The sequence below is a fragment of the Saccoglossus kowalevskii genome, chromosome 7 (assembly GCF_978046115.1).
Source record: "Saccoglossus kowalevskii chromosome 7, keSacKowa6.1, whole genome shotgun sequence".
NCBI classification, from domain to species: Eukaryota; Metazoa; Hemichordata; class Enteropneusta; family Harrimaniidae; genus Saccoglossus; species Saccoglossus kowalevskii.
This window is the reverse complement of record NC_140647.1, coordinates 5,244,985-5,259,013: the sequence shown is the minus strand read 5'-3', so window position 1 is coordinate 5,259,013 and position 14,029 is coordinate 5,244,985. Positions and strand designations below refer to the sequence as shown.

At 35.9% G+C, this 14,029-nt stretch overlaps 1 protein-coding gene across 4 annotated transcripts in view; it reads right to left on the bottom strand.

Moving 5' to 3' along the window:
- The window catches only part of LOC100377331 (epidermal growth factor receptor kinase substrate 8-like), a 59,218-nt gene that overhangs the window by 30,341 nt on the left and 14,848 nt on the right, over positions 1-14,029 (bottom strand). The window contains exon 1 of one of the 4 annotated variants that reach the window (XM_085500988.1): positions 77-97. The exons of the other annotated variants lie outside the window; for them this stretch is intronic. The gene's annotated coding sequence lies outside the window, so the exon portion shown is untranslated. Of the gene's footprint in view, positions 1-76; positions 98-14,029 lie in introns of those variants that run through there. 4 annotated transcript variants of the gene reach the window in all.

Sequence of the window (14,029 nt, the reverse complement as noted above, 5' to 3'; positions counted from 1 at the left end):
CCTACATGTATATGGAACAGTGTTTTTTGTAATGATTAACGGTGACATATTGCCAAGGGGAAGAAGTAAGACTAACCATAGGGTTTAATGTAGCTTATCGAATTTGTGCACCACATCGCTGCCATACTTAGTAAACAAGCAGCCTGTCGGCTGAGATAGCTCCTCTGTTAGCAATGCACATTGCAATTCAAGAACTGAAAATATTATTAGAAAAAGAACAATATGTATAGTATCGAAGCAACCAGACTTGCAGTTTTCAACGAGAAGTCGAAAATATCACTTTTTATCAAAAATTACACAAATATTCATCGAAATTCAAGAATTGAAGATATCATCAGGAAATGAATATTAAAATCTGTCCTCAAGACAGGGAGTCACAGTGAGCATTTCACCAGTGTCCTTAAGACTGGCAGTCACACAGTTGGGAGTCACAGTGTAAATTTCACCGGGTGTCCTCAAGACTAGGAGTCACAGTGTAAATTTCAATGAGTGTTCTTAAGACTGGGGAGTCACAGCGTAAATTTCATCAGTACCCTTAAGACTGGCAGTCACTGTTGGGAGTCACAGTGTAAATTTCAACATGTGTCCTCAAGACTAGGAGTCACAGTGTAAATTTCACCAGTGTTCTTAAGACCGGAAGTCACAGTGTAAATTTCACCAGTACCCTTAAGACTGGGAGTCACAGTGATAATTTTACCAGTGTCCTTAAGACTGGTGGTTACAGTGTGAATTTCACCATGTGTCCTCAAGACTAGGAGTCACAGTGTAAATTTCACCAGTGTTCTTAAGACCGGAAGTCACAGTGTAAATTTCACCAGTGCCTTTAAGACTAGGAGTCACAGTGTAAATGTCACCAGTGTCCTTAAGACTGGGAGTCACAGCGTAAATTTCACGGGTGTCCTCAAGACTAGGAGTCACAGTGTAAATTTCACATGTGTCCTCAAGACTAGGAGTCACAGTGTAAATGTCACCAGTGTCCTTAAGACTGGGAGTCACAGTGTAAATTCACCAGTAGTCCTCAAGACTTGGAGACACAGTGTAAATTTCACCAAAAGATGCAACAATATACTGGCACATGAAGCATGTTCATTGACACGTCTACATGCCTATGTACATGTTGGGATTGGGTTAACCCATCCCCATCTTTAAGCAAGCATGGTTCAAATAATTTGCATATTCCAATAAACAAGTCCTGTATAATAATAGGAGACCTGTTTTTGAAATGAACAATGGAATATTTAGTAACAATATGTCACTTCCAAACTAAAATATTCATAGTCTCCACAATTGTAATTTTTTCTTTAGCTGAATTGAGGTCACCATCAACAGCAGCATGGAAAATCAAATCGACCTTGAAATTCTTTCGAATTTCAATAAAATAAAACTCTTTCAACAGTTAACAATAAGAATACTGAACATAATGCGCACATTACAACAACTGTGAACTATTTTTTCACATGAAGACCCTTCGAAAACTGCCACAATCGGACATTCCCCTCAAATCTCTGTATAACATTTTTAGACATTCTTAAGTTTGAATGTGTTGACATCATTGGAGCCTGAGGTCTGTTCAAGAATTCTGTAATTTTTTTTTTGCTGTAGGTAGCCGTGGCCACTTCTTTTCAGTTAAACAGAGAATAACAACAATACAGACATTCAGTAGCTGCATGGGTGCATAACTAATCACATAGCTACATAGCTCCTTCCTGACATGCCCACAACTTGTCAAACAATGCCTTTTACATAGAAAATCTACAAACCTGAACACCACCACCCTCCCTTTTTTTTTTAACAAGTACTCCAATTAGAAAAGTTACTGAAAATATCACGTCCCTGTTTAGCATCATAAACTGATTATTTATTCAGCTTGTTAGTGAAACTGAGCAACTAGTTTTAAGAAACAGAAGGAGTGAAACCCATCACTCCTGGGTGAGCCATGTATAGGTCTGCCCCCTACATAGTCGCTTAGCTGTGTGTTCGGGTAACAAAATAAGGACACAAATATCTCACTTTACTAACATACCTAAGATTGCTAGACTTCAATTCCCATGCAACGTACCAACATGCTGACCGAGATCAAAAAATCAGCTACAAATAGATCTGACCTCCGACAGTTGCACAATAATTAAACATATGACCTTTGACTTTTGCTGTGCAGTTAAATTCTCCAAAAACGATACAATATTATCTTCTAAATTCCCACCCCCAACACACACCACTTCCACACACAAAGCCATCCATAGATAGGCCAAAAACTTTTCTAAAAGAACAAACATTAAAAATACTGTTCAGTTTACTATAATAATATTATTGACTTGTCAATATTTTTATATTGAATTAAAGTAAAACAAGTTGTACTATAAAATATTGTTGGTATAATAAAATACAATCCAACTCAAAACCAAAAATAAAAAACTTAACACAAAAAACTATACTTTCCAACTACCGGTAGGTAAAACAGACAAAATCAATATCACTGCCAGTTACTAAGAACTCATAATGTGTATAAGGTGGTGGCTGTACGAAGGCAGTGTGGAGGCCATGTGGTGACTGTGTGGTAGCATTAGACTGGAGGCCATATGGTGGCTATGCAGTGGCTGTGCGGTGGCTGTGCGGTGGCTGTGCGGTGGCTGTGCGGTGGCTGTGCGGTGACTGTGCGGTGACTGTGCGGTGGCTGTGCGGTGGCTGTGATGTGGCTGTGCGGTGGCTGTGTGGTGGCTGTGTGGTGGCTGTGCGGTGGCTGTGCGGTGGCTGTGATGTGGCTGTGCGGTGGCTGTGATGTGGCTGTGTGGTGGCTGTGCGGTGGCTGTGCGGTGGCTGTGCGGTGGCTGTGCGGTGGCTGTGCGTTGGCTGTGATGTGGCTGTGCGGTGGCTGTGTGGTGGCTGTGCGGTGGCGATGTGGCAGTGTGGTAGCAGTGCGGTGGCGATGTGGTGGCGATGTGGTGGCAGTGTGGTGGCGATGTGGTGGTGGTGTGGTGTGTGGTGTGGTGTGGTGGTGATGTGGCAGTGTGATGGCGTGGTGGTGGTGGTGTGGTGGTGGTGGTGTGGTGGTGGTGAAGTGGTAGCGGTGTGGTGGCCTTATATTTAAGCATGCATATCAAAGACAGCTAATTTACATAAGAATACAAATAAACATCAGATATAAGTATCCTTACAAAGGTCCTGAGAAGACATGCTTAGCTGATTATTTCCTTTTGTTAAATAATCAATATTGGTGACCCAGATATGTAATTGATCACCAAAGAATACTATAGTCAACAATAGTTTGGGATGTCCGATCACTGGCTTTACAATATCCTTCCCAATTCAAATGGAGTATACAAACTAAAGCATAATATCAGTTGCATTTATTTAGTAGGTGGAATTTCATACCTGCTGCTGTATTTAGTAATCATATCAGAGCTACGTAATTGTCGAATACCAGAGCTGTCTTGGTAAATCTTACACCTAATGTATGCGTTCATAAAAGAAATTAACCATTTTTTGAACAGCATACATTTTCCCAACAAAATTTTTGCCTTGAATAAATCAAGTTATTCAAATTCTGATTAATAAAATTATGTGTGACAAATATTCAGGTACAAAATTTTATGAAAAGCGATTAACGTCACACTTCAAACAAAAAATCAACAAGTAAGCCAAAATTAGACAAGTAGTAGTTCATTTTGTGGTAAACAGCAAGTTGCAAAGGTATACTGAAATTTGACTTGCTAAACGTCAGTAGTATGGCAGGCAATGAAGCTATAATGTTGTAATCATATGTAAGTGAGGACAACGGAAACAGAATCCAACAAGTCTAGAGAATGTCTCAACTCCTAATAGGTGATTTTCCGTACAATTGCAAGATCTCGCGAGATGCATGAAAGACGCGCGTCGAAGGTCTGCTGTAAAAGTCGAACGATTTGATTTTCAACTCGAATTTCTTTATTTCGTAGCTCACATCGACCGGCCGATCTTCGACAGAGGAATGTTGCTTCCGAATACCCTTACTTAATCAAAATTGTCTATCATCAAATGTGTACAGCACATTATTAAGCATGGAAATGTCCCCCAAAATACTTTCGCGCTTGTTGAATCCCACGCGATGTTTGACGCCACTACGACGCTATGACCTTTGTTTGTCCTGTTTTACGTTCGATTTCACGCATAACGCGTGATTCTCGCAGTGAACGGAAAATGGTCTATTGGGCATTCTGACTCAAAATGCCTGGTGTTAATTTGGGAGTGGGGGATGCCTTAGACCTTTGGCGCTACCATCCTCACTTCTCACACATAAAATGTACTACTGTCTATGTAGAAATCCTCAACAGACCTCCTTTACTTTTATCTGTCCCTGCCAACAGTACACGTACCTGTGAGGTTTCTCGTCTCAGGTCTTTAAAGTCTATTACTCTCAGTCTCTATCTCAGATAGTTGTGGCATGCCTCATCTACACTAATAACAACAACCACTGATTTCACACATACCAGATTTAATAGAAAAATCTAAAAATAACCACATAAGCAGTTTCCTCTTAGAAGACTAAGTACTGGATTGAGAACAACTAAAATATTCTTTATAAAAAGTCATCATTCATAAAGAAAATTTTTTAATTTTAAATGAAGCAAATAATTTAAAATTATCTAATATTGGACAGTATCATAAAATTATTATAATTATTATATTTATCCACAAAACACCCGATGCGAAAATGACAACATTAATTATTCAATATATGTGACTAATAAAAACTGATAATACAACATTGTCTATAAATAGATTCAGTTATTATATTAAAGTCCCATAGTTATTAAATAATAATTTACTACTATATCTTTTACAGCAAACTGCTGTAAGGCAGTCTCTTTCAGCCAGCCTTTTCATTTTTAATTTAAATATCAAATATCAGTCTCTAATATATAAACGAGCTGTATATTTAAATCGATTAGCATTTTTATATTAATATTATTATTATTAACCAACAAATTTTGTTCTCACAAATGATTTGGCAATTCTTTTATCAATGCTTTTTAATTACCCCAATATTAAATATGAATAATATTCTACTACGTATATTCATCAAGTTTTTATGGTTAAGACAATGAATTGGAAAAACAACATACATTCAACATTTTTTTTAAATCAGTTCAAATCATCTACATGTAATGACAACATAACCTAGCAATGTATTTCTTAAAAAGTGTTTAATGTATTCAGTAATTTGTACATAAGCCCAGGGGCCAAGATACTGAATAAAGTCTTATATAAAATTGATTTCATTTTTAAATTAATTTGAAAACAAGCAGCCTCTCGGCTGAGATAACTCCGCTGTTAGCAATGCACACTTCAATTAAAGAACAGAAGATATCATTAGAAAATGAACAATATGCATAGTATCAATGCAATGGGACTTGCTGTTTTCAATTCAAAAATATCATTTTTCACCATAAATGATTGTGGTTTTTAACAAGAAAATATCACTTTTTACCAAAAATGACAAAAATATTCACCAAAATTAGAGAATTGACGATATCATTACAAAAGGAACAAATTTGAAAGTGGTCCACATGTAGTACCTATATATGTAATATCAAAGCAATTGGAATTGCGGTTTTTAACAAGAAGTCGAAAATATCACTTTTTACCAAAAATGACAAAAATATTCACCAAAATTAGAGAATTGACGATATCATTACAAAATGAACAAATTTGAGAGTGGTCCACATGTAGTACCTATATATGTAATATCAAAGCAATTGGACTTGCGGTTTTTAACAAGAAGTTGAAAATATCACTTTTTACCAAAAATGACAAAAATATTCATTAAAATTAGAGAACTAAAGATATCATTACAAAATGAACAAATCTGAGAGAGATCCACATGTAGTACCTATATATGTAATATCAAAGCAATTGGACTTGCGGTTTTTAACAAGAAGTTGAAAATATCACTTTTTACCAAAAATGACAAAAATATTCATTAAATTAGAGAACTAAAGATATCATTACAAAATGAACAAATCTGAGAGAGATCCACATGTAGTACCTATATATGTAATATCAAAGCAATTGGACTTGCGTTTTTTAACAAGAAGTCGAAAATATCACTTTTTACCAAAAATTACAAAAATATTCACCAAAATTAGAAAATTGGAAATATGATCATGAAATGAACAAATCTGAGAGAGGTCTACCCAAGGTACATATACACGAAGTATCAAAGCATTCAGGCTTGTAGTTTTCAAGAAGAAGTCGAAAAAGTAAAACATTAACACGGACGACGACGGACAATCACTCATATGATAAGCTCCGCTCGACAAAGTTGACAGTGGAGCTAAAAAAGTTTTAATACCTAGGCATAGAACAGTCAGTCGCCGATCGATTTGACTCAAATCCAACTATCCACTCAGCACATTCATACATTCATGCTCCACTATAATGAAACTAAGAAACACGATGGGTAATATGAAGCCAGCTTGTTTACCTGCAAATTATTCTCAGAAGGACAATCAAAATTTCTGAAACTCAAATTAAATCAATGTGGTCCTTGCGGGACAATAAACATAGTAACATACATGTTACGTACATGTACAGACAATCAGTGCATGCTTTAATATAATCTATCGGGAAACTGACAATTGAATCACACAGTTACCTGAACATCAACAGTTAGGATACTCCTAGGACCTGAACACTCAATAACTATAAATAGACGCATGTGAAGAAATCATCCACACAATGACAAAACACAATCAAAAGAAAACAATCAAGACATGGAAACCTCAGATTATTAAATGCAAAATAATTTAAATATATACATCTTAAGCTCCACTCTCAATGTCTTGCATACCACAAAAACAAAAAATTACACAAAGAATGTGAAGAAGCAGGACCTAAATTTATGGTTAACGATCAACGAAGAGCAAATAGAATTGAATCACTGATGAACACAGGTTATTACCAGTTGATAAGTTAACAATAGGTCACTTTGGGGGGGGTACGTGTCTGTGCGACTCTTGTCTGTTCCCGTCAACATACCTTTACCGATTACCTACTCATTTGTTAGCACACCAATGATAGGGTGTGTGCCAATTTATGTTTTATTGCTTGCATAATGCTTGACATCTCTCACGACCCCAAAATTCCATTATTCAAATATGTCCTGTTTTCTTGGATTTACACACACATGGACCTTACATGTACATAAATTCAAACTTTCAGGGAGAAGGACATACATAAATTAACACTTTGAATAGTTTCTTTTAAAGTGTTACAAACACACAATTAGTTTCACTGTACAGTACAGTACAGTACAGTACAGAAGGGGTTGTCGACATAAACGAACAAATATTGACAGCCATCAAGAATTTCCTTGAATTCATTCATTTATCATTCAGTATCTTGGCTAATTTAGAACTGAACATTCATGAGATAAGTGTAGCAGATAAATCTACAATTTAAAATAGTTAACAGAATTAAAATAACAATATCATTTTTTAATCAAGCTTCATATTACATTTGTGAAAAAAAAATATTTTCAATATAACTTTAGTTGCCTAAAAAAAAATACTTATGTTGTAGAAAGTTTGTTGAGAGACTAAATACAGTGTACTAACTGCTAATTAAGTATGAAACTCGGTCAGTTAATTGTTTCATTATTTACAATAGGTCTTTGATAAAGGCCAAGTAGAAAATTCCAAGAGACTCAATGCTAAACTCAACAACTGTCAGTTTACACACACTACTCTGTTCAGAAAAGATAGATATGGACAAAAAAAATCTATAAAATAGGAATCTTACGAAAAAGAAATGACTGCTGACCAACTCTACAGATCCACTTCTAAGATGAGCATGTTATATACCGACACACAGACACCACATTCACATCAAGTAGAGGTATGTCACCTACAAAACATTTGGGTTTGTTCAATGTCATGCTTCAAAGAACCTACATGTATGTCAACTAACCTTTGCTGCATCTTGACCCTTCAAAGGCCAGGTTTATTTATGTTTAGTCAAAAACCATGGACCACTTTAACAAGTACAATCATGCTGGTACACAACTCAATTCGGAAATGTGCACTCCACAATTCAAAAGAGTTTTGTTTCTGGTGTGTTGTACCCAAATTTATCCTCAACCTCAAACTAGGTTTGGTTTATCTGAATTTAGGTATTCAACTCACAGAGTTAATGGAAACAGCTTACAATTATTCAATATTCTCGATATTATTCAATATTCTCACTACAAATAACTACATATTAACAATATTATTCGCTAGTATTATTAAATATATTTGTTGAAGAAGTCTGATCAAGAATAAAAGAAATAGCTACAAATTTGTTCAACACTTTCTACATTACAGCCAGAATTACAATAAAGCTATATGAACAATAGTTGTGAATGATAACACAAATGTCAAGGTATGCAGCAGGAATTGCAAACCTGGTCAAGCAGTCAAGTGGTGGAATTTTACTTAAAGACCACACCAATGGGATATAGCCACATAGCATGGATCAAAATAATTAAGCAGAGTAGGCCAGGATGTAATAATTAAGCAGAATATGCTCGCTTGAAACTTGCATGTGTAAATCAGAGTTGTATTTCGGAGTGTTTAATAAACTGTTGGGAAAAGAAACAAACTTTACTAGCAAGCTTGAGATTATTGATTTGATGCCAGTTCAAGTGAACAAAGGTCTTCACTGTTCAGGGATTCCATATAACCACTTCATTCTCCAACAATGAAATAAATGAAGCTTACAGAGAATCCCCGCTGGTATTCACTCAAAAAATACAAGACACACTTGGTAAGACAAAGCAGGACTGATGCAGACACCAATTAAGTTACGGTAGTCTAATAGCCACCACATCTCTCAATTTGTTTTTAAGTGTCTACCTACGTAACAAACCCTGTTCAGTGACATCCACAATGTAGAATACTGATCAGGACTGTGATAAAGGACACTGTAGGTGAGGAGTTTTAGGTACGTTTTAGCTGAGGAGATCGGGGTGGGGCAGATGAATCCAGCCGGAAAGAAGTAGGATATGCTTTTGCATACCAAAAAAAAAGTGGTTGAATATGAATGAGTCGTGACTTATCACAGTCAGACTGGCTACATGCAACACAAGCTTATTCTTTCTGATAAACTAAATAGTTCATTGCTAATTTCACATGTTAAGGGAAAGGATTTATAAGATGTGAAATGCAAAGTCACATAAAATCCAACTTCTAGAAAATACTAATGCAAATAAATAAGTCTGTGAATAAAGTGATTACAATTCGTCTCAGATTTTTCTAGTGTCTTTGCATATTCAGAGTTTAAAAACCAGAATCAAACTTTTTCGAGAGTCCATTGTGGTCTGAATAAGTTTGATACACATGCCCATAGAACCCACATGAAATAGGATCTTATCAGATATTGCATCAGTTTCTCTTCATTCTTTTCTCATTTTCAACTAAATCTTTGGTAATGCATGATTATTACTGTTACACAATTTCCTTAAAGTGGGTCAGCACGGGGTATTTTCGTAAGCTGTAATCAATTGTTTTTATTTTGGTTAATAATGGAATTTAAATAAATAAGAAACGTAAATTCAACATGGCCAAGATGTAAAATGTAATCAGCTATTTTATTCAACCGTAATTTGTATGAAGATCTTATTTTTCATAAGCGTATTTCCAATTTTGATTCTTAAACACAAATTATCAAATATATTATAAAAATGTAAAGTGTAATTAGGAATTTGCTAAAATATCTAAGTGTAAAAATCTATTTTTTACTGTAAATGTAACTTTCATTTTATTTCCTGTAAAAACGTAAAATGCCTTTTTTATTTCCTGTACAAGCTATCCCCCCTTGCCCCCCTTCCTTAAAATAATGAATAAATTAAGATAGCATGTGACAGACAAGATAGTCATCACTATGCCCCCTCTCACTTAGAGAAGACATCAAAAATGATTTATTTAACGCTTATATTTAATCACATCACTAAAGCTGTGCATGAACAATTTTTTTCTTTATTTTGACAAGGTTGTATTTAATTCCTTTTGAGCTTCACAATTAGCATTCAATGAGAAAGTTATCTGATCTGATGTAATAATCAACGTAAACCCCTATTAATATCTTTATAGTGCAGCCAAAGAAGTCAAACTTATAGCGAAGAAGCTACATACGAGATCATCAATGGTGAGAACACCACCTCAGACTACAATACCTTGGTAGAATGATTCCAAAGATTCTGACAAGTCCTGACAAGCATAAGTAGAACACAAGATAGTAGTGAATAAACAGAGTTGACTAAACTATATAGACGAAGACAATGATGTGTATGGTACAGCTACAGTCAAGATGAATGCCAGTAAATACGACTGTAGTGTCCCTGTTAATCTAACCAACAATGCACAGACATTCTTCGAAGAGGGCTTTTTCTTTTTTCATCATCTCAATGCAGGATATGTTCAGCATCTTCACGGTTATCAAGGGACAACAACACGAATATGTTATCGTATAGAACTCAGTGATCTTGAGAGACAAGATTAACATCATGTTCACACTCAGCAAATCACCTGACATGCATAAAAGTGTACCGGGTACTTATGATTATTGTGAGACTTGCTGACAAGCTGTATAAAGAAGAAATAAATCCACTAAGCACTCTTGGGCTTCAATCAAACACGATCAATTACTCATGATAAGGCCTTTCTTCATGAAGATTATCCTTATACATTTCTAAATAGATGTGCTTGTTAGTTTGGCTTCTTTAATATTTTCTACCGACTTTAGAAATAGTTCTAGAAACACTTTCAAGTTGGAAACACTTTAAAGTTGAAAACACCGACCGATGCTTACACACGGCAATGTCCTTACATCTGCAAAGAACAATCCTGTAATTTGTTCTAACCAGAGAAATGCATGTACATCTCCTACATGTGTAGAAACCAAAAAAGAATTGTCAAATTTTCTTTAACGTTGTAATAAAGCAATATTCTATTTTATTCTATTCTATAAGGTCCAGAAAAAAATAATTATGTTTCTGGTCACTGCACAATGACAGAGATGCATGTGTGTGTACAGAAGTTTTTCATAGAGAAAATCAAGATAAAAGAAGAAATTTAATGACAATTTTAGAATGAAAAACAAATTGCCCAAAATTTTTTTTCTGAGCCTTGGGTTGTTTTAGGCACCAGTCATTATCTATTGTAACTCAATTTCTTGTATATCAATTGCTTTACAAAAACTCTCACACAGGATACAATGTATTTTTTTAACTCATTAGAAAGGAAGCGACCACAATAGTCATCAGCATTTTGGGATGGGCAATATTTGCAAATATGAACACATAGCAGAAAATATGTGGGATGTCAATGAATTCGAGGTAGTGTGGATTGAATCTTTGTGAGGTTGTTTGCAAATTAGAAATACTAAATGGAAAATATCAGACTGGTTGATTTTGTTGTTATGAACTCCATAATCTTTCACAACATTTGGGACATACAATGTATGTCAGAATTACTGCGACTACAAGAACGAATAGAACAGTAATATTGCACTAGGAGACACTTTTCTGTTAATGGCACAGCGACATTGCTCACAATATACCACGATAGCCATTGCTTCCTGTGGCAACACTTTGTGTAATGCAGCTATTCTGTTAGCAAAACAGTCTCATACTACAACAAGTAACCTGTAGAATGCTGTGTGGGTAATATTTTTATATTGATTTTTGCTGCATTTGCAGCAAATAGTTACCAAACAATGAGAAATCTATTGGATTGAATATACCTCTCAGGTGGCTTCACATGCATAGTTCAAGCCTGCCTAACCGGTGCTTATACCAGGATTTAGTTGTTTTCAGTGATAATGAAGTATTATGACAGAACCTCATACCCTCCCCGTGGCTTTCATTGCGTATGGAAGTTATTTTCACGAGTGATGCGGTGTATCCTGCTGCCGTTCTTTCACGAGCGAAGCCACTGGGAGGGTATGGGGTTCTGTTATTATTACATATGTCCCATATTTGATTATTTCATATTAAAGAAAGAACGTGCAACAAATCGGGATAGAAATTTAGGTCGGGGAACCCAATTGCCCATTAATATGCTCCAAGACAGTGCTGCGACCTAGCAACGCGTGTCAGTGTAGAACGCGTGTCACTGTACGTGTGAAAATAAAATAATCAGACGTCTAAACTTGAGTCATTGTCCGAATAAATACTGCTCAAATTGACTAAGTGTTCAAAACGTCATAAAAAAGACGCCGCCGACGATGCGCGTCGCACAATCTTTTTGCTAGCTGTCAAACAACTTGTCAAGTCAAAACATCTACGCGCCGAAGTGAAAAGGCTGATTTTACTGCGGGTCCAGGCTGCGGGTGGATGTTCAGAGAGCCCTTCAAGATTGATAAAACTCAGTTTCCAGGTGGTCAACATACATTAAGTTTTCCCAATCCTAGTATTCTATGTGATGTACATCTAACATGCCAAAAATGAACGATTGGTGAACGATTTGAACCTGACAAAAATAGCAGACGGAAATGTGTTTACAAAATAAAAATAGTGATTACTTGATTTTAAAAATAGATACCAGGAAGGGGGGGTAAAAGAAAAGTTATATAACATTTTATTATTCAATAATTTATTAAAATACATAAGTTTGTCCAATTCCCTGTGATATAACACCTCAGACATAGCTCATTGTACTCGGTTTGAGTGTGGGTACAAAGTTACTATTTGAATTTTTTATATCTTTTTTCATTAATGAGAAATTTGACCCCAAAGTTAGAGTAACTGTTCACCAGGAATGGCTTTTTAACTCTTCTGTGATTTTTTTGGGCTTGGCTGATTTTGTTCAAACTTGATAGGCAGATCGTACCATCACTAATTGGAAAAACAATCCTGACCCACCGCTACCATGGCAACAGCCAAAATCTGTTTTTTGAATACTTTCGCCCCAAATTTATTACCTCCTACCAGTCTTGTAATAGCAGTGGCCAAATGATCATGCCTTTTATTCTGGCTACGTTGCGCACGACATTGTTACACTGTCGACGTAATCCCAATTGAACTTTGAATAAAATCTAAATGCTGCCTCCAATCTAGAAAATACTATCGCAAAACGGTTGGAAATAATACATTTAACGGCTGAATACGTCTTAGCAATAAAATAAAGGGACTTCTAAAGACTGAATGTTATTTTGCGAACCTCGTATAAAGGTGCCTGGTTTTAGTTATAAACCGACGTTAGCTTCACGTTCATGTCCTACCATGGTAACAACCGAAAACATATTGCTTGTTTTTTACCGGCTTGTTTTCATTGGCAACCGAAGTATTTTTATTTTGTAAATAAATGTTCGTCTGCTATTTTTATCCAGTTTAGCAACATTTTTTGCATATTAGGTGTACATCACATGGAATACTACGATTGACAGAACTTGGTGTATGTTGACTGAGTTTTATCATAGTATGAAGTACCAGGAGGTTTCTGCTGGCGACGTTGCGGCGTTACCCAGTTCCAAATAAAGATTACCAACGCCAAATGAGCAACATTTTAACCGGTAATCAAGATTCATTCAATCCACGGCTAGCAAGCAACATCAGAAGCGAAGTTGTAGCATGCAGTACTAGTAAGTCATCCCGTCAGTGGAGTACCACAGTAACACGGCATGCTTGCCTTCAGCATTGTATTCAAATGTATCACGTGGTGTGTCGTTCTCGTTCAAACCCGGAATTCGATCAATAGGGGAGTTTCAGTATAAAAAAAACACATTGCAAATCATGCAAGTTCAACATTTTCAAACCAGTATACTAAAACAGGAATGCTCAGAGTGCAAAGTATGATAGTTATTACTTTCCAGTATACACATCTCTGTTAATACTATCCCTCACATATTCTACTCCCAATTACTCCTGCGTATAATGGACTAGCCTCTTTCTTGTTGACATTCAGACTAAAATCATGTGACAGGCTGTTAAAATTGGCTGTTGCATACTCTTTCGCCGGTCTGGGAAATGTGTTTAATTAGCTCTCATTCAAGCAACAATGCAGATTTCCCA